Raw genomic sequence first — 25773 nt, forward strand, 5'->3', positions numbered from 1 at the left:
GTTTCCAGCATGTGAGTGATGCTGCCTGGTTCAACACTAGACAGCAACTGAGTCCAGCAGGTTGTGGTCAGAGGTTTTCCCTGCTTACTGCGGCATTGTAACGTTACTGTGATGCGTCGTTTATGCAAATGAGCGTGATGCGTTGTTTATGGAAATAAGCTGGTGATTGTGATGCGTTGTTTATGCTAATGATCTACGTATAGGCAATTCAACAAGTGCTAAAAATTGGTGACAATATAGAAGGCATTTTCACCATATTATATCCCTGTAAGAGAGGGAATATGTGTAAAATAAATTATAGGATATTTTCAATAATCTGAGCTTAGTTGAAAATAAAACAAGTGCAAATTTTTTTTAAATTTCCTTTCAGCAATGGATCCATACCGCTTCTCATATTATTCGTGTTTTTTAAGAAAAATTATTCTTCTATTTTAATATGAGATAACGGCAGATGTATTCATGTCTGTGGATGTAACGCTGAGATAATAGTGGGTCACTGGCTATGTCAGCTGGCGTTGAAGTAATAATGTAACAGAATCTGTGGGTGTAAGGCTGAATATTGGACGTTTGGTGGATACATGATGGATGCTTAGAATCAGCGCCTGATGTATTTTCTTAATAATCTTGTGCCTATCCTTGTGATGTAGTTTTTCTTTCCTCATATAATCTAGTATTGGTAAAACTGACCCTATAGGTAATTGCACAGTGGGTCACATGCTTGTATCCTTCTAATGCTACACACAACAATTCAATGACTATGTGGCAGTCTGCTGTTTCCTAATGCGTGTCTGCAAGATACATCACACACTTAAGGTGCCCATACACTAGGTGACCTGTAAACTATTTGTTCTCGTTAACGATTTCCCTTGAACTCCCCCTGGCAGCTCCCCGGCAGTCCTGGGCAAACGATATACTACAGTGCACATAAGATATATCTTAAGATCTGGGAGTAGCTACTTCCAGGAGCATGCCATCGTTGACGATAGCTTCAGATCTTCCCTGCATCAGGGAAGATCAGAAGCTCTGACTAACAACCAGCAGGACCACATATCGTGGTCGTTATCTTTCACAGACACTGAACGATCTGCACTGTTATGAACCATTTGTAGTTTTGATCCGCTGGACATGACCAAATCGCTCATTATATTGTCTAGTGTATGGACACCTTTACACTGTCACCTCCATATCTATCTCCCTACCTTATATCTATATAGGTCATATCTATCTTCTATCTCATATCTATCTACGGGTTGGGTATGAAATACCGGCTGTTTGGATGCCGGCAGTCACATGACCAACTGCGGCATCCTGACACCGTCCAGGGGTAAGTATTTTACCCATCTCCTGCCCCCTACCCTAACCCTTTGGGGTGGTATCTAGGGCTAATCCGTGAGGGGTGGCGGCAATGGCTTTCAACCCCTCTAGTGCCTAAGCCTAACCCCGATAGTCGCCTTCGGCGTTCCAGCGGTCGGTGTTCCACTGTCTGTCACATGACCGCCACCATACAGGCTGCTGGGATGCTAACCACATTTTGTAACAGTTTTATATAGCGCAGCAAATTCTGTTGCGCTTTACAATTGGAAGCAACAGAGATAAAATGAAACTGGGTAATAACAGTCATAGAGGTAGGAAGGCCCTGCTCGCAAGCTTACACTCTATAGGATCTATCTGTCTACAGCTATCTCTTATATTTCTGATATTTATTTATGCATTTATCTCTCTGCGATCTGTCTAAGGGCAGATTAGATGGGCCAAGTGGTTGTTATCTGTCATCAGTTTCTATGTATCTAAGAGGGCGGTACTCCTAAAACTTTTGTTCATTTTCCATATTCTCCCCTCTGCTATTTACCAACAGATAAAGTATCTAATTTATTCCCTGGTGTGGGCGGAATGTACTCAAATCTTTTACTCAACTGCGACAGGAGTTTAGTTTGTCATCTGTCCACTTCTTCAGGTTTCTACAACTCAGGCATGCCCTGCCCACCCAATTTCCTGACACCCCCCAGTCATTCAGCACTATTAGAAAATGTATGATGTCCATAGGATCTCGTAGGACATTGTCCATTTTTCTCATAGGACATTTGTCATCTGTATTGCAAGCCAACATGGGGGAGATACCAGGTCTTTGATCTAAATGGGAGACTGATTTGGGAGTTCTGCGAGAGGATGTGTCGATTAGCGTTATAGAGCCCTATGGTTTCTGCTGCTTTTATTCATGATCAACATATACAATTGTTTATATTACATAGGGTATACCTTACCCCAACACATCTATCCTCTATTTCTGCTAATTACCAGAATTTGCAATCCTTATTGAATTAGGCTCATTATCTTTTAGGAACTGAGTGATTGGGGCGGTGTGTTTACTCCTACAGTTTGCACACTGGGAATGATCGAGGAGGACATGCTGGATAAATTCTCTAAGCAATATGTTCTGAATACTTGTAGTTTGGCTTTAGTATGTATAGGCCTCTACAGGTCCAGTATACAGCCACTGGCTTTCTCTCGTCAATGCCATAGTAGCGCATGCGATTTTTGTGACTTTATAGTATTACATTACAATTGCCTGATGTAATGGACACTGCCGCTGTTATACAGTTGTCTGATGCTGCCATCTCTGTAATACAGGGCTTGACACATTTTTATAAAATTTAGGAGCCAGGATGAAAGTGTAGGAGCCAGACCACCGTTCCCTCCCACCCCCATCCGAAGCCACAATACTGAGCAGTTTCCCCACACAACTAAGGGGGTACCCACGTTCAAACCAGCCCTCTGTGGCCACAATGCTATGCAGTGGCCCCCAGGCAAACAACAACCTCCTACCACCCCCACCCCTGTGCGGCAACAATACTGAGCAGCTAAACATCCCCCCCCCCCACCCTCCCCCCTCCGGTCAACCAACCCCCATAACCACACAACTAACCCCTCCGTAGTGACACACCCCCATGGCCACCTCCCTTCCCCCACCAAAGCTGAAATCTCTAACCACACACAGATGCTCTTACTAGAGAGCTCTATGCAGTAGTTTAGAGACAGCACTTAGGTCAGGCTGGGATGGACAGGCACGGCAGTCGGCGCAGGCTGGGACAGACACTCTGCACATGCACTCCTATGCATGGAAGGGTCGCCGCAATACAGGCACATTCATGATTCTCTGCTGGGGCCTACGAGGACCTACTACCCCCACATAATCTGGTAGCCAGGCAGCAAAATCTAGGGGCCATGGCTACCTGGCCCCTGGGATTTGTGAAGCCCTGATAGATAGACCCCTGGTTTAGTTTGTTCTATGCCGGATGCACTTCAGTGCACAGCTACACATTGAACCGGGCAGCTTACAGAACCGTTTTTTAACCTTGGAAAGGGATTACCATGACAGGTCTGTTTATCAATGCTGTAGATTGATTTCTGTTGCACGCAACTCTGACTTTAAGACAAGGTCTTGTTTGCTGAGGTCTCCCACAAGTTTACATTGTTAGTGGTTACTAAGGATCAGTGCTTTACACCTACACACCTCCTTTTCGTTCTGTAACTGCAGTGAGAAATCCACATAAGCGCTCTGTGCAGTGTTATTGAACATGAAAGCAGACGTCTCCTGGGTAGCGTTCATTCATTCCCATAAAAAGCTGCAGGTAATATGTTTATGTGACAGATTTCCAATGTTGTTAAACATTTGGTTTATGTGCACTTTGTTTTATCTGGATGTATTATGAGTCGAGTGGAAATAATTAATAAGCACATAGGTGTCTCTTGCATTGCAGCCTGTACTATGTTTCATTAATAGAAGAGCATAGCTGTATCATGTTACTGTACAGCGGGCTGTCTCCTACGTGTCTTTGGGCCCACTGCGTTTGTGTGTCTAACTTGAGCTTGTACTTTGTAAAAGCTCAAGTTCTACTTATCAGTAGTAAAGCTTGAATAAAATGTTACTTTTTTTTTTAAATTATATTTACAAATGCTGTGACCCAAGCAGCAAACAAGCTTGATCTGAGCTTGTCTTCATCTAGGACAGCGGTTCTCAGCCTGCTTTACTTGCTGTGACGTTCCGGGATGCTTGGGAGATTTTCTGTAGTGGCAGGCAGAACATCCAGGTGATAATTGGACACATAGGGAAAACCGTATCTTTGTGATCTCTAGCCCCATGCATCACAGTAGGACCCTGATAACAAAATTAATCGCTGTATCCTTAAGAAAGCGGATGTGGCTATAACTTTAGATTGTGATTTAATTGTTTGGGCACCCACCAGCAGCTATTCAATTGTTCTGCCGGTCGAGCACAAGTACCACTGCACAGACCTTTTTGCTTGCAGCCTCACGAGGTGGCAAGCTTAAATGTGCAGTAAGTGTCCCGTTTGAATGCCCACATGGGACTTTTCTCATTGTTCCAGGACTCAAGTCTAATTAAGCTACTTTACGCTATTACTTTGGGCGCCTGATGAAACAATTGAATTCCAGCCTTAGGGGTATATTCAATTGATGTCGAATTACTGAAATTGTCGAAAAACTGAGCTTTTTCGACCAAAAAAACCATGTCGAATCTGATTCGACATTTCAATACGGCACTTATCGACAAAAAAACTGTAGTTTCAGTTTCGACTTTTTACTATTTGACACTTTCATGTCTGTAATGTTAAAAATGCGGCATTTCGACAAAAGTATATTCAATTGAAGAATGCCGATTCAACATCAGTGCTTTTCGACAGTCATTTCGTCAATTTCATTGCGCCTTCTTTTTCTGGCGTGAGCTGATAAGAAATCTTAAATACTTTTATTTTTTGGTGCTTTTTTTATTTCTAATAGCATATCTATTTATATTTTAAGGGATTATCTACTTGGTTTCTCTGACGTCCTAGTGGATGCTGGGTACTCCGTAAGGACCATGGGGTATAGACGGGCTCCGCAGGAGACTGGGCACTCTTAAAAGAAAGATTAGGTACTATATCTGGTGTGCACTGGCTCCTCCCTCTATGCCCCTCCTCCAGACCTCAGTTAGTTAGTTAGTTAGTATCTGTGCCCGGCCAGAGCTGGATGCACCCTAGGGGCTCTCCTGAGCTTCCTAGAAAAGAAAGTATTTGTTAGGTTTTTTATTTTCAGCGAGATCTGCTGGCAACAGACTCACTGCTACGTGGGACTGAGGGGAGAGAAGCGAACCTACCTGCTTGCAGCTAGCTTGGGCTTCTAAGGCTACTGGACACCATTAGCTCCAGAGGGATCGAACACAAGCCCAGTCCTCGGTCGTCCGGTCCCGGAGCCGCGCCGCCGTCCCCCTTGCAGAGCCAGAAGAACGAAGAGAAGTTGAAAATCGGCGGCTGAAGACTCCGGTCTTCATTAAGGTAGCGCACAGCACTGCAGCTGTGCGCCATTGCTCCCTTAGCACACCACACACTCCGGTCACTGATGGGTGCAGGGCGCTGGGGGGGGGGCGCCTTGGGCAGCAATTAGATTACCTTACTTGGCGAAAAGCACATAATACAGTCTGATAAACTGTATATGTGCATTAACCCCCGCCATTAAAGTACATAAAAGGACAGAAGCCCGCCGCTGAGGGGGCCGGGCCTTCTTCCTCAGCACACCGGCGCCATTTTCTCTTCACAGCTCAGCTGGAAGGAAGCTCCCCAGGCCCTCCCCTGCAGTATCCTGGTACACAAAGGGTAAAAAAGAGAGGGGGGCACATAAATTTAGGCGCAAAACTGTGTATATAAGCTGCTATAGGGGAAAAATCACTCAGTATAGTGTACATCCCTGTATTATATAGCGCTGTGGTGTGTGCTGGCATACTCTCTCTCTGTCTCTCCAAAGGGCCTGGTGGGGGAACTGTCTTCAAATAGAGCATCCCCTGTGTGTGTGGTGTGTCGGTACGCGTGTGTCGACATGTCTGAGGTAAAAGGCTCCTCTAAGGAGGTGATAGAGCGGATAAGTGTGTGGGAGGGTGTCTCCGTCAACAACGCCGACACCTGTTTGGATATGTGTAAGTGCTGAGGTAAAATGATTGCACAAAAGGTTAGGGAACAGAAAGGAAATCTTCCCTGGTCTGTCCCTATGTCACAGAGTCCTTCAGAGTCTCTCTATGCTCACTATCCAAAATAACAAAGTATCGACACGGAGTTTAACTCCACTGTCGACTACGATAATGCAAAGTTACAGCCAAGAGGGCTAAAAGATATTCAATATAAGATTATTGGAATAAAAGATGATTTGCATATCACTTATGACTCATCTGTCCCTGACACGAGAGTACACATGTTAAGGGGAAGAATCCTGAGGTAAATTTCCCTCCTCTCATGAGTAAAAAGAGCTGGAATCTCCAGACAAGAGACGGCAGCTTCCCACAAGAGAATTCTCAGGCTGTATCCTTTCCCCACTAGGGCCAGGATGTGTTGAGAATCTTCCCCTTGGGTGTCCTGTTTGCACTAGCTATTCTCAGGGATCCTGCAGATAGTGTGCACATTCTAGTATACTACCCAGACCGGCGATTGTGTCGGCATGGGTTTATAGCGCTGTGGCAGCGTGGACAGGTACCTTATCAGCAGAGATTGAGACCCTAGTATGCATATAAATATTTTAAGATGCTGTCTTAAGTGATAGATATATAATTATAAAGCATGCCCAAAGGGACATGAGTATACTGGGTCCTAGAGACAAAAGCTATGTCGATTTCTGCTTGACGTGTCCTGTAGAATATACATTGGACAGATGATGCCGACTTAAGAGGCATATGGAAGGCTGAGGATTGTGTGGAGAAAGGTTCTCGGGCCTGGTCTCCACAGCTATAGCTGGTAATTCTGATATTTTGCCTTATATTCCTGCACAGCCTAGGAAAGCACGACATTATTAAATGCAGCTTTTCGAATAAAGAAACAAGAAAGTCTGAGGTGCGTCCTTTCTTGTCAGAGCCGGGGGCAGAGGAAAGAAGCTGTACAACACAGCTAGTCCCCAGGAACAGAAGTCCTCCCCGGCCTCTACAAGAATCCACCGCATGTCGCTGGGGCTCCACAGGCGGAGCTAGGCCCGGTGGGGACACGCCTTCGTAAGTTCAGCCACAAGTGGGTTCACTCCCTGTTAGATCCCTGGGCAATAGAAATTGTATCGCAGGGATACAGGCTGGACTGTGAGAAGATGCCCCCTCACCGAGGACCCGGCGGGCTTCCCCCCAAGAGAGGGAGCCAGTGTTAACTGCAATTCGTAAATTGTATCTTCAACAGGTGGTGGTCAAGGGTCCCCTCCTTCAACAAGAGGGTGTTATTATTCGACCATGTTATAATCCCGAAACCAGACGGTTCGGTTAGACCCATATTGAATTAAAATCCCTGAACATATACCTGAAAAGGTTCAGGTTCAAGATGGAATCGCTAAGAGCGGTCATTGCAAGCCTGAAATGAATCGGGACATAAGGGATGTATACCTTCGTGTCCCCATTTATCCACCTCATCAGGCGTACCTCAGAATTGCGGTACGGGATTGTCATTACCAATTTCACCAAGGTAATGGCGGATATGATGGTGCTCCTGCGGAAGCAAGGTGTCACTATTATCACATACTTGGATGATCTCCTCATAAAAGCGAGATCAAGAGAGCAGTTGCTGGACAGCGTATCACCTTCTCTGGAAGTGAAACGGCAACACGACTGGATTCTATATATTCCAAAGTCGCAGTTGGTTCCTACAGCTCGTCTGCCTCGCCTAGGCATGATCCTAGACACAGACCAGGAGAGGGTTTATCTCCCGATAGAGAGAGCTCAGGAGCTCATGACACTGGTCAGGAATCTATTGAAAACCAAAACAGGTGTCAGTGCATCACTGCACTCTAGTCCTGGGAAGGATGATGGCATCATACGAGGCCATCCCCTTCGGCTGGTTCCATGCACAATGGAACTTACTGGACAAGTGGTCCGGATCACATCCTCAGATGCATCGGTTAATCACCCTATCCCCCAGGGCCAGGGTGTCTCTCCTGTGGTGGCTGCGGAGTGCTCACCTTCTCGAGGGCCGCGGATTCGGCATTCAGGACTGGGTCCTGGTGACCACGGATGCAAGCCTCCGAGGGTGGGGGGCAGTTACACAGGGAAGAAAATTCCAAAGTTAGTTGTCAAGCCAACAGACTTGCCTTCACATCAATATCCTGGAACTAAGGGCCATATACAACGCCCTAAGTCAAGCGGAGTTCCTGCTTCGCGACCAACCGGTTCTGATCCAGTCAGACCGCAGGGGCTCATGTAAACCGCCAGGGCGGCACAGGGAGCAGGGTGGCGAGGGTAGAAGCCACCAGAATTCTTCGCTGGGCGGAGAATCAAGTAAGCGCACTGTCAGCAGTGTTCATTCCGGGAGTGGACACGACCTCCACCCGGGAAAGTGGTGACTTCATCAGGAAGTCTTCACGCAGTTTTGCAAATTGATGGAAACTGCCTCAGGTGGACTACATGGTGTCCCACCTCAATAAAAAGATAAAAAAGGTTTTACGCTGGGTCAAGGGACTCTTAGGCGATAGCTGTGGTCGCACTAGTAACACTGTGGGTGTTCCAGTCGGTCTATATATTCCCTCCTCTTCCTCTCAGACCCAAGGGCTGAGAATTGTAATAAACGGAGGAGTGTGAACAATATTCTTTGCTCCGGATTGGCCAAGAAGGACTCTGTACCCAGAACTGCAAGAAATGCTCTCAGAGGACCCATGGCCTCTGCCTCTCAGTCAGGACATGTTGCAACAGGGACCCTGTCTGATCCAAGACTTACCGCGGCTGCGTTGGACGGCATGGCGGTTGAACGCCGGATCCTAGCGGAAAAGGGCATTCCGTATGCAGTTATTCCTACGCTGATAAAGGCTAGGAAAGACGTGACGGCAAGATTTTTTCACTGTATATGGCGAAAATAGGTTGCTTGGTGTGTGGCCGGGAAGGCCCTACAGAGGAATTCCAGGGGGGTCGATTCCTACACTTCCTACAGTCAGGAGTGACTATGGGCCTAAAATTAGGATCCATAAAGGCCAAGATTTCGGCCCTATCCCTTTTTCTCTCAAAAAGAACTGGCTTCACTGCCTGAAGTTCGGAAGTTGTTACAGGGGTGCTGCATATTTAGCCCCTTTTGTGCCTCCAGTGGCACCTTGGGATCTTAACGTGTGTTGGATTCCTAAAATCCCACTGGTTTGAGCCACTTAAGACCGTGGAGCTAAAATATCTCACGTGGAAAGTGGTCATGCTTTTGGCCTTAGCTTGGACTAGGCGTGTGTCAGAATTGGCGGCTTTGTCATGTAAAAGCCCATATCTGATCTTCCATATGGAAAGGGCAGAATGGAGGACTCGTCCCCAATTTCTCCCTAAGGTGGTATCATCGTTTCATTTGAACCTACCTATTGTGGTGCCTGCGGCTACTAGGGACTTGGAGGATTCCAAGTTGCTGGACGTAGTCCGGGCCCTGAAACTTTGTTTCCAGGACGGCTAGAGTCAGAAAAACTGACTCGCTATTTATCCTGCATGCACCCAACAAGCTGGGTGCTCCTGCTTCAAAGCAGACTATTGCTCGCTGGATCTGTAGCACGATTCAGCTTGCACATTCTGCGGCTGGACTGCCGCATCCTAAATCGGTAAAAGCCCATTCCACGAGGAAGGTGGGCTCTTCTTGGGCGGCTGCCCGAGGGGTCTCGGCTTTACAACTTGGTCGGGTTCAAACACTTTTGCAAAATTCTACAAGTTTGATACCCTGGCTGAGGAGGACCTTGAGTTTGCTTATTCGGTGCTGCAGAGTCATCCGCACTCTCCCGCCCGTTTGGGAGCTTTGGTATAATCCCCATGGTCCTTACGGAGTACCCAGCATCCACTAGGACGTCAGAGAAAATAAGAATTTACTCACCGGTAATTCTATTTCTCGTAGTCCGTAGTGGATGCTGGGAGCCCGTCCCAAGTGCGGACTCTCTGCAATACATGTATATAGTTATTGCTTAACTAAAGGGTTATTGTATGAGCCATCTGTTGAGAGAGGCTCAGTTATTGTTCATACTGTTAACTGGGTATAGTTATCACGAGTTGTACGGTGTGATTTGGTGTGGCTGGTATGAGTCTTACCCTGGATTCCAAATCCTTTCCTAGTAATGTCAGCTCTTCCGGGCACAGTTTCCCTAACTGAGGTCTGGAGGAGGGGCATAGAGGGAGGAGCCAGTGCACACCAGATATAGTACCTAATCTTTCTTTTAAGAGTGCCCAGTCTCCTGCGGAGCCCGTCTATACCCCATGGTCCTTACGGAGTACCCAGCATCCACTACGGACTACGAGAAATAGAATTACCGGTGAGTAAATTCTTATTTTTTCTATTTATGACCCACAAGTATTATATAATCTTTTAAAAGAATATTTTTTCCTGTACTCGGCTGAGGGGAAATGTACCCATGATTCCACAGTTACCCAGGATACACTTCTCCAAAGCCACTCCTCTCTCCTCACTCCCGTTTTTGAGACTTCAGGGAGACGAGCAGCCATTACAGTCAGCTCTTTTGTGGAATCGTTTTTTTAGCAAAATCCCTGCGTTTTCCAACATGTATATCATATTTTTTTTATATCGTATATAGTTTTCCAAATGGCGGGAAGTCGAATCCACGCCGCCCACTTTTCGACGATTGGTCCGTTTTTCGGCAGAGGCCGTGTCGAATCCGTTTTTAATTGAATATGTCGAATTCAGTGTGACGGTAGAGGGTTTCGGCTGTCGAATCCAAAAACTGACGAAACCACGCTGTAATTCGACTTCAATTGAATATACCCCTTAGTGTCAATTTCATTTATTTTTCATAAATTGTGATAAGTTAATTATGTCCGGAGACATGTCCCACATAATAAACTCGTGGCGTGTTCGCCATTATCTACATGGACAATTTGGCACTAAACGCGGTGTACTGTAAATGTTTGTTTAGTAATGAGTTTTAACATGTTCAGTTTAGTGCTCTATGCATGGTTGCTGAATTGCATGTTTACAATGCATGGGCGAAGCACCTATGAGGAATGTAATAATAAAAATAATAATGGCTGCTTACACCACAGGTTAAAAATTAATTTTTATCTGATGCAGCTCGCCTGTTTTTCCGTGCACTTCAAATGAATTCATGGACATCTCAGTCTTTGGGGGCGATTCATCTCTTTTAATGGGAGCCCAAAGTAATGGACGCCCGTCGGGGGCAACTCATTTGTTGCTCCGATTGGGCTAAACTAGTCTGAAGTCCTTGTTGGTGAAACTGCACCCAAACCACAGAGTTTTGGCACCTCAAGAGGCTGCGAGCTGAAATGTGGCCCCCATGGTATGCACCCTCTAACAGAGCAACAATTGAATTTCTCCGTCGGGTGCCCACTAGTGGCAGCCGAGTGGGAAACAATTTAATTTCCGCTCTTGGGTTTTCCTTTGACAATATTTTCTCTGTATTGTTCCTTGTTGACTCCACCTTACAGAATCTCACTTGTAAAACATCAAGTTGATCTACCTTGGTCACTCGAGTACCTACGGACAGCACCCAAGCAATGTCACTGAGCTCTCCTTTTGCAAACACACAATAATTCTAGGCAACACAGCGTTTTATTATGCTCCTGAATTTATTGCCGTTTGCTGAACAAGACTGCAAATGATTGTTCTGACCAATTTACTGGTATTCGTGCTTTATGTTGTATTGTTATAGAGAGAGAATAAGCATCTATGCTTTCAGTTGTTGCAATATTACCTACTATAGCAACCCAAGTGGTTGTATTTCTGTCTATCACATAAATAATGTTGTAAAATGTGTACTGTTGAGTCTTTTTGGTTTTGTTTAAACCAGTTTTTCCCAGCCCCAGTCAGGTCAATCCATATCAAATGGTCCTGAATTAACTTAATTGGTTGCTTGACCAATTTTCAAAATGTTTTTGTGTGTGATGACCCCTGTACGTCAGTAGTCAGAAACCACCATTACTTTATTTCTCTATCGTCCTAAGTGGATGCTGGGGTTCCTGAAAGGACCATGGGGAATAGCGGCTCCGCAGGAGACAGGGCACAAAAAAGTAAAGCTTTACTAGGTCAGGTGGTGTGCACTGGCTCCTCCCCCTATGACCCTCCTCCAGACTCCAGTTAGATTTTGTGCCCGAACGAGAAGGGTGCAATCTAGGTGGCTCTCCTAAAGAGCTGCTTAGAGAAAGTTTAGTTTAGGTTTTTTTCTTTACAGTGAGTCCTGCTGGCAACAGGATCACTGCAACGTGGGACTTAGGGGGAAAGTAGTAAACTCACCTGCATGCAGAGTGGATTTGCTGCTTGGCTACTGGACACCATTAGCTCCAGAGGGATCGAACACAGGCCCAGCCGTGGAGTCCGGTCCCGGAGCCGCGCCGCCGACCCCCTTGCAGATGCTGAAGCGTGAAGAGGTCCGGAAACCGGCGGCTGAAGACTCCTCAGTCTTCATAAGGTAGCGCACAGCACTGCAGCTGTGCGCCATTTTCCTCTCAGCACACTTCACTGGGCAGTCACTGAGGGTGCAGAGCGCTGGGGGGGGGCGCTCTGAGAGGCAAATATAAACCTTATACAAGGCTAAAAATACCTCACATATAGCCCATAGGGGCTATATGGAGATATTTAACCCCTGCCTGACTGGAAAAATAGCGGGAGAAGAACCCGCCGAAAAAGGGGCGGGGCCTATCTCCTCAGCACACGGCGCCATTTTCTGTCACAGCTCCGCTGGTCAGAACGGCTCCCAGGTCTCTCCCCTGCACTGCACTACAGAAACAGGGTAAAACAGAGAGGGGGGGCACATTAATGGCTATATATATATATATTAAAGCAGCTATAAGGGAGCACTTAATATAAGGATATCCCTTGTATATATAGCGCTTTGTGGTGTGTGCTGGCAGACTCTCCCTCTGTCTCCCCAAAAGGGCTAGTGGGTCCTGTCTTCATTAGAGCATTCCCTGTGAGTTTGCGGTGTGTGTCGGTACGTGGTGTCGACATGTATGAGGACGATATTGGTGTGGAGGCGGAGCAATTGCCAAATATGCAGATGTCACCCCCCAGGGGGTCGACACCAGAATGGATGCCTTTATTTGTGGAATTACGTGATGGTTTATCTTCCCTTAAACAGTCAGTTGAGGACATGAGGCGGCCGGACAATCAATTAATGCCTGTCCAGGCGCCTCAAACACCGTCAGGGGCTGTAAAACGCCCTTTGCCTCAGTCGGTCGACACAGACCCAGACACGGGCACCGATTCCAGTGACGACGGTAGAAATTCAAACGTATTTTCCAGTAGGGCCACACGTTATATGATTTTGGCAATGAAGGAGACGTTACATTTAGCTGATACTACAGATACCGTAAAACAGGGTATTATGTATGGTGTGAAAAAACTACAAACAGTTTTTCCTGAATCAGAAGAATTAAATGACGTGTGTGATGAAGCGTGGGTTGCTCCTGATAAAAAGTTGATAATTTCAAAAAAGTTATTGGCATTATACCCTTTCCCGCCAGAGGTTAGGGCGCGCTGGGAAACACCCCCTAAGGTGGACAAGGCGCTCACACGCTATTCCAAACAAGTGGCGTTACCCTCTCCTGAGACGGCCGCACTTAAGGATCCATCAGATAGAAAGATGGAAGTTATTCAAAAGAATATATACACACATGCAGGTGTTATACTACGACCAGCTATAGCAACTGCCTGGATGTGCAGTGCTGGAGTAGTTTGTTCAGAATCCCTGATTGAAAATATTGATACCCTAGATAGGGACAATGTTTTACTGTCGTTAGAACAAATAAAGGATGCATTTATCTATATGCGTGATGCACAGAGGGATATTTGCACACTGGCATCTCGGGTGAGTGCTATGTCCATTTCAGCCAGAAGAGCCTTATGGACACGACAGTGGACAGGCGATGCGGATTCAAAACGTCACATGGAGGTTTTGCCGTATAAAGGGGAGGAGTTATTTGGAGTTGGTCTATCAGACTTGGTGGCCACGGCTACTGCCGGGAAATCCACTTTTTTACCTCAAGTCACTCCCCAACAGAGAAAGGCACCGACCTTTCAACCGCAGCCTTTTCGCTCCTACAAAAATAAGAGAGCAAAGGGCTTGTCGTACCTGCCACGAGGCAGAGGAAGAGGGAAGAGACACCAACAGGCAGCTCCTTCCCAGGAACAGAAGCCCTCCCCGGCTCCTGCAAAAACCTCAGCATGACGCTGGGGCCTCTCAAGCGGACTCGGGGACAGTGGGGGGCCGTCTCAAAAATTACAGCGCGCAGTGGGCTCACTCGCAGGTAGACCCCTGGATCCTGCAGATAATATCTCAGGGGTACAGGTTGGAATTAGAGACGGATCCTCCTCATCGTTTCCTGAAGTCTGCCTTACCAACCGTCTCTTCCGAAAGGGAGAGGGTGTTGGAAGCCATTCACAAGCTGTACGCTCAGCAGGTGATAGTCAAAGTACCCCTATTACAACAAGGAAAGGGGTATTATTCCACTCTATTTGTGGTACCGAAGCCGGATGGCTCGGTAAGGCCTATTCTAAATCTGAAGTCCTTGAACCTCTACATAAAAAAGTTCAAGTTCAAGATGGAGTCACTCAGAGCAGTGATAGCGAACCTGGAAGAAGGGGACTTTATGGTATCCTTGGACATCAAGGATGCGTATCTACACGTTCCGATTTACCCCGCACACCAGGGGTACCTCAGGTTCATTGTTCAAAACTGTCACTATCAGTTTCAGACGCTGCCGTTCGGATTGTCCACGGCGCCTCGGGTCTTTACCAAGGTAATGGCCGAGATGATGATTCTTCTTCGAAGAAAAGGCGTATTAGTTATCCCATACTTGGACGATCTCCTAATAAGGGCAAGGTCCAGAGAACAGCTGGAGACAGCTTTAGCACTATCTCAAGAGGTGCTAAGACAACACGGGTGGATTCTGAATATTCCAAAATCCCATTTAATCCCGACAACTCGTCTGCTGTTCCTAGGAATGATTCTGGACACGGTTCAGAAAAAGGTTTTCCTTCCAGAGGAAAAAGCCAAGGAGTTATCCGATCTGGTCAGGAACCTCCTAAAACCAGGAAAAGTGTCAGTACATCAATGCACAAGAGTCCTGGGAAAAATGGTGGCTTCTTACGAAGCAATTCCATTCGGCAGATTCCATGCAAGAATATTCCAAAGGGATCTGTTGGACAAATGGTCAGGGTCGCATCTGCAGATGCACCTGCGAATAACCCTGTCACCAAAGACAAGGGTGTCACTTCTGTGGTGGTTGCAGAAGGCTCACCTATTAGAAGGCCGCAGATTCGGCATTCAGGATTGGATCCTGGTGACCACGGACGCCAGCCTGAGAGGCTGGGGAGCAGTCACACAAGGAAGAAACTTCCAGGGAGTATGGACGAGTCTGGAAAAGTCTCTTCACATAAACATTCTGGAACTAAGAGCAATCTACAATGCTCTAAGCCAGGCGGAACTTCTCCTGCAAGGAAAGCCGGTGTTGATTCAGTCGGACAACATCACGGCGGTCGCCCATGTAAACAGGCAGGGCGGCACAAGAAGCAGGAGTGCAATGGCAGAAGCTGCCAAGATTCTTCGCTGGGGGGGAGAATCACGTGATAGCACTGTCAGCAGTGTTCATCCCGGGCGTGGACAACTGGGAAGCAGACTTCCTCAGCAGACACGATCTTCATCCGGGAGAGTGGGGTCTACATCCAGAAGTCTTCAACATGTTAATAGACCGTTGGGAAAGACCAATTGTAGACATGATGGCGTCTCGCCTCAACAAGAAACTGGACAAATATTGCGCCAGGTCAAGAGATCCACAGGCAATAGCTGTGGACGCACTGGTAACTCCTTGGGTGTACCAGTCAGTGTATGTGTTTCCTCCTCTGCCGCTCATACCAAAGGTATTGAAGATCATACGGCAAAGAAGAGTAAGAACAATACTAGTGGTTCCGGATTGGCCGAGAAGGACTTGGTATCCGGAACTTCAAGAGATGCTCACGGACGAACCGTGGCCTCTACCTCTGAGAAGGGACCTGCTACAGCAGGGTCCCTGTCTTTTTCAAGACTTACCGCGGCTGCGTTTGACGGCATGGCGGTTGAACGCCAGATCCTAAAAGGGAAAGGCATTCCAGAAGAAGTCATTCCTACCTTGATTAAGGCACGGAAGGAAGTCACCGTGAAACATTATCACCGCATTTGGCGAAAATATGTAGCGTGGTGCGAGGATCGGAGGGTTCCGACGGAGGAATTCCAACTGGGTCGTTTCCTACATTTCCTGCAATCAGGATTATCTATGGGTCTCAAATTGGGATCCATTAAGGTTCAAATTTCGGCCCTGTCAATATTCTTCCAAAAAGAATTGGCCTCTGTCCCTGAGGTCCAGACTTTTGTCAAGGGAGTACTGCATATACAGCCTCCTGTGGTGCCTCCGGTGGCACCGTGGGATCTAAATGTAGTTTTAGATTTCCTCAAATCCCATTGGTTTGAACCATTGAAAAAGGTGGATTTGAAATATCTCACATTGAAAGTGACTATGTTACTAGCCCTGGCCTCTGCCAGGAGAGTATCTGAATTGGCGGCTTTATCTTATAAAAGTCCTTATCTAATCTTCCATTCGGATAGGGCAGAACTGCGGACTCGTCCGCATTTTCTCCCTAAAGTGGTATCAGCATTTCATCTGAACCAACCTATTGTGGTGCCTGCGGCCACTAGCGACTTGGAGGACTCCAAGTTGTTGGACGTTGTCAGAGCCTTAAAAATATACATTGCAAGGACGGCTGGAGTCAGAAAATCTGACTCGCTGTTTATATTGTATGCACCCAACAAGTTGGGCGCACCTGCTTCTAAGCAGTCGATTGCTCGTTGGATTTGTAACACAATTCAACTTGCACATTCTGTGGCAGGCCTGCCACAGCCTAAAACTGTAAAAGCCCACTCCACAAGGAAGGTGGGCTCATCTTGGGCGGCTGCCCGAGGGGTCTCGGCATTACAACTCTGCCGAGCAGCTACGTGGTCGGGGGAGAACACGTTTGTAAAATTTTACAAATTTGATACCCTGGCAAAGGAGGACCTGGAGTTCTCTCATTCGGTGCTGCAGAGTCATCCGCACTCTCCCGCCCGTTTGGGAGCTTTGGTATAATCCCCATGGTCCTTTCAGGAACCCCAGCATCCACTTAGGACGATAGAGAAAATAAGAATTTACTTACCGATAATTCTATTTCTCGGAGTCCGTAGTGGATGCTGGGCGCCCATCCCAAGTGCGGATTATCTGCAATACTTGTACATAGTTATTGTTAACTAATTCGGGTTATTGTTAAGGAGCCATCTTTAAGAGGCCCTTTCTGTTGTCATACTGTTAACTGGGTTTAGATCACAAGTTGTACGGTGTGATTGGTGTGGCTGGTATGAGTCTTACCCGGGATTCAAAATGCCTCCCTTATTGTGTATGCTCGTCCGGGCACAGTACCTAACTGGAGTCTGGAGGAGGGTCATAGGGGGAGGAGCCAGTGCACACCACCTGACCTAGTAAAGCTTTACTTTTTTGTGCCCTGTCTCCTGCGGAGCCGCTATTCCCCATGGTCCTTTCAGGAACCCCAGCATCCACTACGGACTCCGAGAAATAGAATTATCGGTAAGTAAATTCTTATTTTTTATTTACCTTCATATGAAGATGGCGGCTATTTATGTAATCATGGAGTACATTTTTCAATATTGCTGACGTTTGGGGTAAATGCAATATCTCGGCTCAGAAAAGTAATAGAAAGCTGGAATAAAGAACATTATTTTCAGCATATTACACGCTACATTTTTTTTTTTTTGTCATATAACCATTTCCCTACCTCAATTCCTTATGACTGAAATTTAAGGCCAAAGTTAATTGTCACATTTTTTTTTAAGTCTATTTTTTGGATTGTATTTCAGTGGGAAGGAATACCAATTTCAGAGCTGTAATTTTGGTGGTGGGAACAGGTTTTGAGTTCTCTATCTTGTCTACTTTGTTTTATTAGAGCACTTTGTAATTGCTCGTTATTCCATTTTAAACCTGAATTGACCTCTAATATTTCTGTGGGGGACCTAATAAAAAAAATGTCAAATTCACAGTATACACAGTACTCTGAGTGGCAATTGGAAAAGAAAAATAATTTCAGTGTGATATTCCATTTTTTTTTGATATTGCATATTCTTCCCATTTTTGATATTCCATATTTTGATATTTAATATTTCTTCTTAGAGTAACTTTGTTCCACATGGAATATTAAATTAAAAAAAATGTTTACAGTTACCCCTCAGAGTACTGTGTATGCTGTGAATTAGAAATTTTTTTCAGGCCCCCACCAGAGATATAAGAGGTCAATTTAGGTGAAAAATGGAAAAACCGTCAATGTCAACGCGCTCTAATAAAAAAAAGTGGACAACATAGAGAACGCAAAATGTGTTTGACAAATCTTTGAGTATATAACTATTCCCCACAAAAATTACAGCTCTGAAATTGTATTCCTGTCCTACTGAAATAAATTCCAAAAATACTTTTTATTTTTTATTTTATTTTTTTAAATCTGACTATTAACTTTGGCCTTAAATTTCAGTCATAAGGAAGTGAGGTAGGGGAATAGCTATATGACAAAAATGTAGTTTTTAATGTGCTGAAAATTAATGTCTTTTTTTTTATCCCAGCTTTCTATGACTTTCTGAGCTGAGATATTGCATTTACCCTAAATATCCGCAGGTGTGGTATGGAAGGTCGCCAGTAACTAGGTCGACAATGTCTAGGTCGACCACTATTGGTCGACAGTAACTAGGTCGACAGGGTGTCTAGGTCGACAGGGTCTTTAGATCGACATGTTCTAGGTCGACAGGTCAAAAGGTCGACATGAGGTTTTTGTTATTTTGGTGTTGTTTTCTTCGTAGAGTGACCGGGAACCCCAATTAGTGCACCGCGTCCCCTTGCATGCTTCGGGCATGGTACCTTCGCTCCGCTCGGCACAGATTACCGTTCCAATCGTAATCCACGTGGATCGTTAAGTATGAAAAGGTTCAAAAAAAGAAAAAAATTGTGAAAAACTCATGTCGACCTAGACACCCTGTCGACCTAGACACCCTGTCGACCTAGACACCCTGTCGACCTAGTTACTGTCGACTTAGAGACCGGATCCCATATCCGCAATAGTAAAAAAAAATGTAATTCAACGGGGTCAATTCAATTCAGTGAGAGTTTGTCTTCAAATTCCTGACTTTACAAACTCCCGTGCATCACGGGAATTTGATTGTCAGTAATGTGTTTTTTAGTCGGCAATTCAATTCAGAGAGGGTTATTGTAATTAGTCTGACTTATATCTAATTGTCGGGAATTTGCAAACTCCCGGGAATTCAATTGTCAGGAATTTGGGTGTTTTTTTTGTTTTTTTTAGTCTGCAATTCACTTTAGTGAGGGATACTGTAATTAGTCTGACTTAAATATGCAAGTAGGGGGAAGGGACAGGGAGGAGACTTATTTTCCCTCCTTTTACTCCCAGGAATGCAATGTTAAGGCAAGACTTTGGAGTAGAAGCCAAAACCATTTTGGTACGGACATGAAAGGAATGGTAGCAGCAGTGGGAATCAGTATATTGTTCTGTGGAAGTGTGGAAAAACATCAATCATTGCTTTATAATGTGACTTAATTGTCGTTGGCACCAGTAGGCTAAGCTTGCTGGCACTGTGACAGCCAAAGGCAGGGAATCTCTAATAATCACACGTAACTGGGATTGGTTTAGGCCAGCTTGCTTGGCATCATCAATATGGAAGTGTAATGGTTGAAGATCTTGGGCAACTGACTTTAGCTGTGTTTTCTTTAGCATATCACTTACTATCTTCCATTCCTCCGGAATGTGTTACAGCATTTAGGCACTGGTATGGTATTCTTTTAGGCTCCATTCTGCAGACATGTCCAAACCACTTTAAATGCTGTCTTTTAATATAGGATTCAACTGTGGTTTGGTCTTTGCATAGTTTTTGAATGTTTTACTTTCTCCTGTCCATTCGTTTTTCTTGAAGTATATTTCGTAAGCACCTCATTTGGAAACATTCCAGCTTTGTTAGGTCGTTTTTAAGTATTGCCATTATTCTGAACCATAAAGTAAATTTGTTCTAACTGATATGTTGAATACCCTAATTTCTCTGTCGTCCTAGTGGATGCTGGGACTCCGTAAGGACCATGGGGAATAGCGGCTCCGCAGGAGACAGGGCACAAGAATAAAAGCTTTAGGATCAGGTGGAGTGCACTGGCTCCTCCCCCTATGACCCTCCTCCAAGCCTCAGTTAGATTTTTGTGCCCGAACGAGAAGGGTGCAGGCTAGGTGGCTCTCCTGAGCTGCTTAGAATAAAAGTGTATTTTAGGTTTTTTATTTTCAGTGAGTCCTGCTGGCAACAGGCTCACTGCATCGTGGGACTAAGGGGAGAAGAAACGGACTCACCTGCGTGCAGAGTGGATTGGGTTTCTTAGGCTACTGGACATTAGCTCCAGAGGGACGATCACAGGTTCAGCCTGGATGGGTCCCGAAGCCGCGCCGCCGGCCCCCTTACAGAGCCAGAAGAGCGAAGAGGTCCGGTGAAATCGGCGGCAGAAGACGATCCTGTCTTCAGACTAAAGTAGCGCACAGCACCGCAGCTGTGCGCCATTGCTCTTAGCACACTTCACACTCCGGTCACTGAGGGTGCAGGGCGCTGGGGGGGAGCGCCCTGAGACGCAATATAACAGATGATACCTTAGGTTGGCAAAAGAATACATCACATATAGCTCTTGGGCTATATGGATGTATTTTAACCCCTGCCATTTTTACAGAAAAGAGCGGGAGATAAGGACGTCGTGAAGTGGCGGAGCCTATCTCCTCAGCACACAAGCGCCATTTTCCCTCACAGCTCCGCTGGAAGGACGGCTCCCTGACTCTCCCCTGCAGACTTGCTACAGAATCAGGGTAAAAAAGAGAAGGGGGGGCACTATTGGCAGCTAAAAATTATATAAACAGCAGCTATAAGGGAATAACACTTATATAAGGTTATTCCTGTGTATATATATATATATATATATATATATATAGCGCTTGGTGTGTGCTGGCAGACTGTCCCTCTGTCTCTCCAAAGGGCTTGTGGGGTCCTGTCCTCTATCAGAGCATTCCCGGTGTGTGTGCTGTGTGTCGGTACGTGTGTGTCGACATGTATGAGGAGGAAAATGATGTGGAGGCGGAGCAATTGCCTGGGTTAGTGATGTCACCCCCTAGGGAGTCGACACCTGACTGGATGATCGTATTTAAAGAATTAAGTGATAATGTCAGCACTTTGCAAAGAACGGTTGATGACATGAGACAGCCGGCAAATCAATTAGTGCCTGTCCAGGCGTCTCAGACACCGTCAGGGGCCCTAAAACGCCCGTTACCTCAGTGGGTCGACACAGACCCAGACACAGATACTGAGTCTAGTGTCGACGGTGAGGAGACAAACGTAATGTCCAGTAGGGCCACACGTTACATGATCACGGCAATGAAGGAGGCATTGAACATTTCTGACACTACAAGTACCACAAAGAAGGGTATTATGTGGGGTGTGAAAAAAAAAAAAAAACTACCAATCGTTTTCCCTGAGTCAGATGAGTTAAATGAGGTGTGTGAAAAAGCGTGGGTTTCCCCCGACAAAAAACTGCTAATTTCTAAAAAATTATTGGCACTATATCCTTTCCCGTCAGAGGTTAGGACGCGTTGGGAAACACCCCCTAGGGTAGATAAGGCGCTCACACGTTTATCTAAACAAGTAGCGTTACCGTCTCCTGATACGGCCACCCTCAAAGAACCAGCAGATAGAAGGCTGGAAAAATATTCTTAAAAGTATATACACACATACTGGTGTTATACTGCGACCAGCAATCGCTTCAGCCTGGATGTGCAGTGCTGGAGTCGCGTGGTTGGATTCCCTGACTGAAAATATTGATACCCTGGATAGGGACAATATACTGTTAACTATAGAGCATTTGAAGGATGCATTACTATATATGCGTGATGCACAGAGGGATATTTGCACCCTGGCATCAAGAGTAAGTGCTTTGTCCATTTCTGCCAGAAGAGCGTTATGGACGCGACAGTGGTCAGGCGATGCGGATTCCAAACGACATATGGAAGTATTGCCGTATAAAGGGGAGGAGTTATTTGGGGCTGGTCTATCGGACCTGGTGGCCACGGCAACGGCTGGAAAATCCACCTTTTTACCCCAGGTCACTTCACATCAGCAGAAAAAGACACCGTCTTTTCAAACTCAGTCCTTTCGTTCCCATAAGTACAAGCGAGCTAAAGGCCATTCCTTCCTGCCCCGGAGCAGAGGAAGGGGAAAAAGACTGCACCATGCAGCCGCTTCCCAGGAGCAGAAGCCCTCCCCTGCTTCTGCCAAGTCTTCAGCATGACGCTGGGGCTTTACAAGCAGACTCAGACATGGTGGGGGCCCGTCTCAAGAATTTCAACGCGCAGTGGGCTCACTCGCAAGTGGACCCCTGGATTCTACAGGTAGTATCGCAGGGGTACAAACTGGAATTCGAGGCGTTTCCCCCTCGCCGGTTCCTGAAGTCTGCTCTACCAAAGTCTCCCTCCGACAGGGAGGCAGTTTTGGAAGCCATTCACAAGCTGTATTCCCAGCAGGTGATAATCAAGGTACCCCTCCTACAACAGGGAAAGGGGTATTATTCCACGCTGTTTGTGGTACCGAAGCCGGACGGCTCGGTGAGACCAATTTTAAATCTGAAATCCTTGAACACTTACATAAAGAGGTTCAAATTCAAGATGGAATCACTCAGAGCGGTGATAGCAAACCTGGAAGAAGGGGACTATATGGTGTCTCTGGACATCAAGGATGCTTATCTCCACGTCCCAATCTACCCGTCTCACCAAGGGTACCTCAGGTTTGTAGTACAAAGGGAGTTATCCGAGCTAGTCAGGAACCTCCTAAAACCAGGCCAGGTGTCAGTGCATCAGTGCACGAGGGTCCTGGGAAAAATGGTGGCTTCTTACGAAGCGATTCCATTCGGAAGATTCCATGCAAGAACTTTTCAGTGGGATCTACTGGACAAATGGTCCGGATCGCATCTTCAGATGCATCAGCGGATAACCCTGTCGCCAAGGATAAGGGTGTCTCTTCTGTGGTGGCTGCAGAGTGCTCATCTACTAGAGGGCCGCAGATTTGGCTTTCAGGATTGGATCCTGGTGACCACGGATGCAAGCCTGAGAGGCTGGGGAGCAGTCACACAGGGAAAAAATTTCCAGGGCTTGTGGTCAAGCATGGAAGCATCTCTTCATATAAACATTCTGGAACTAAGGGCCATTTACAATGCCCTAAGTCAAGCGAAACCCCTGCTTCAGGGTCAGGCGGTATTGATCCAATCGGACAACATCACGTCAGTCGCCCACGTAAACAGACAGGTCGGCACGAGAAGCAGGAGGGCAATGGCAGAAGCTGCAAGGATTCTTCGCTGGGCGGAAAATCATGTGATAGCACTGTCAGCAGTGTTCATTCCGGGAGTGGACAACTGGGAAGCAGACTTCCTCAGCAGACACGACCTCCACCCGGGAGAGTGGGGACTTCACCCAGAAGTCTTCCACCTGATAGTAAACCGTTGGGAAGAACCAAAGGTGGACATGATGGCGTCCCGTCTAAACAAAAAACTAGACAGATATTGCGCCAGGTCAAGGGACCCTCAGGCAATAGCGGTGGACGCCCTGGTAACGCCGTGGGTGTACCAGTCAGTGTATGTGTTCCCTCCTCTGCCTCTCATACCAAAGGTACTGAGAATCATAAGAAGGAGAGGAGTAAGAACTATACTCGTGGTTCCGGATTGGCCAAGAAGGACTTGGTACCCGGAACTTCAAGAGATGCTCACGGACGATCCGTGGCCTCTACCTCTGAGAAAGGACCTGCTCCAGCAGGGGCCTTGTCTGTTCCAAGACTTACCGCGGCTGCGTTTGACGGCATGGCGGTTGAACGCCGGATCCTGAGGGAAAAAGGCATTCCAGATGAAGTCATCCCTACCCTGGTCAAGGCCAGGAAGGACGTAACCGCAAAACATTATCACCGCATTTGGCGAAAATATGTTGCGTGGTGTGAGGCCAAGAAGGCCCCTACAGAGGAATTTCAACTGGGTCGTTTCCTCCATTTCCTGCAAACAGGACTATCTATGGGCCTAAAATTAGGGTCCATTAAGGTTCAAATTTCGGCCCTGTCGATTTTCTTCCAGAAAGAACTGGCTTCAATGCCTGAAGTTCAGACATTTGTAAAAGGGGTACTGCATATACAGCCTCCTTTTGTACCTCCAGTGGCACCTTGGGATCTCAATGTTGTGTTGAGTTTTCTAAAGTCACATTGGTTTGAACCACTCACCACTGTGGACTTCAAATATCTCACATGGAAGGTGACGATGCTGTTAGCCCTGGCTTCAGCCAGGCGTGTGTCAGAATTGGCGGCTTTATCATATAAAAGTCCTTACTTAATTTTTCATTCTGACAGGGCAGAATTGAGGATTTGTCCTCAATTTCTACCTAAGGTGGTTTCTGCATTTCACATGAACCAACCTATTGTGGTACCTGCGGCTACTAGGGACTTGGAGGACTCCAAGTTGCTTGACGTTGTCAGGGCCCTGAAAATATATGTTTCCAGGACGGCTGGAGTCGGAAAATCTGACTCGCTGTTTATCCTGTATGCACCCAACAAGCTGGGTGCTCCTGCTTCTAAGCAGACGATTGCTCGTTGGATTTGTAGTACAATTCAGCATGCACATTCTGTGGCAGGCCTGCCACAGCCAAAATCTGTAAAAGCCCATTCCACAAGGAAAGTGGGCTCATCTTGGGCGGCTGCCCGAGGGGTCTCGGCTTTACAACTTTGCCGAGCAGCTACTTGGTCAGGGGCAAACATGTTTGCGAAATTCTACAAATTTGATACCCTGGCTGAGGAGGATCTGGAGTTCTCTCATTCGGTGCTGCAGAGTCATCCGCACTCTCCCGCCCGTTTGGGAGCTTTGGTATAATCCCCATGGTCCTGACGGAGTCCCAGCATCCACTAGGACGTCAGAGAAAATAAGATTTTACTTACCGATAAATCTATTTCTCGTAGTCCGTAGTGGATGCTGGGCGCCCATCCCAAGTGCGGATTGTCTGCAATACTGGTATATAGTTATTGTTACAAAAATTCGGGTTATTATTGTTGTGAGCCATCTTTTCAGAGGCTCCTTTTCGTTTTATCATACTGTTAACTGGGTTCAGATCACAAGTTGTACGGTGTGATTGGTGTGGCTGGTATGAGTCTTACCCGGGATTCAATATCCTTCCTTATTATGTACGCTCGTCCGGGCACAGTATCCTAACTGAGGCTTGGAGGAGGGTCATAGGGGGAGGAGCCAGTGCACACCACCTGATCCTAAAGCTTTTATTCTTGTGCCCTGTCTCCTGCGGAGCCGCTATTCCCCATGGTCCTTACGGAGTTCCAGCATCCACTACGGACTACGAGAAATAGATTTATCGGTAAGTAAAATCTTATTTTTTGTGGCAATGGTAATGTCCTTTTGGTCCCAGAGGCCTTTTTTCAGAGATGCAAAGGCAGCTGTGGCACAACCTATGCGTCTCGTGATGTCACTTGTAGCGGCTATCTGTTGACCGTTGATAGTTGAACCCAGGTATTTAAAGGTATCCACTTGTTCGGCGGTAGTATGCAGGGGAGGGTGTGTACAGTGAGAAGTAGTGTAGTGTGTGCATGGAGAGGGTGCAGGGTAGCTGCAGTAGTGTTTGCGGGGAGGGGTATGCAGGGTGAGAGGTAGTGTACTGTGAG

General features: G+C 46.5%; 1 protein-coding gene and 1 pseudogene across 11 annotated transcripts in view; one reads left to right on the forward strand and one right to left on the reverse strand.

Moving 5' to 3' along the window:
* Window positions 1-25773, forward strand: part of PPP2R5E (protein phosphatase 2 regulatory subunit B'epsilon) — a 211828-nt gene that overhangs the window by 30672 nt on the left and 155383 nt on the right. The window lies entirely within an intron of this gene.
* LOC134980283 (cyclin-dependent kinase 5 activator 1-like) overlaps window positions 1-25773 on the reverse strand; it is a 36922-nt pseudogene that overhangs the window by 899 nt on the left and 10250 nt on the right.

The sequence above is a fragment of the Pseudophryne corroboree genome, chromosome 12, assembly GCF_028390025.1.
Source record: "Pseudophryne corroboree isolate aPseCor3 chromosome 12, aPseCor3.hap2, whole genome shotgun sequence".
NCBI lineage: Eukaryota > Metazoa > Chordata > Amphibia > Anura > Myobatrachidae > Pseudophryne > Pseudophryne corroboree.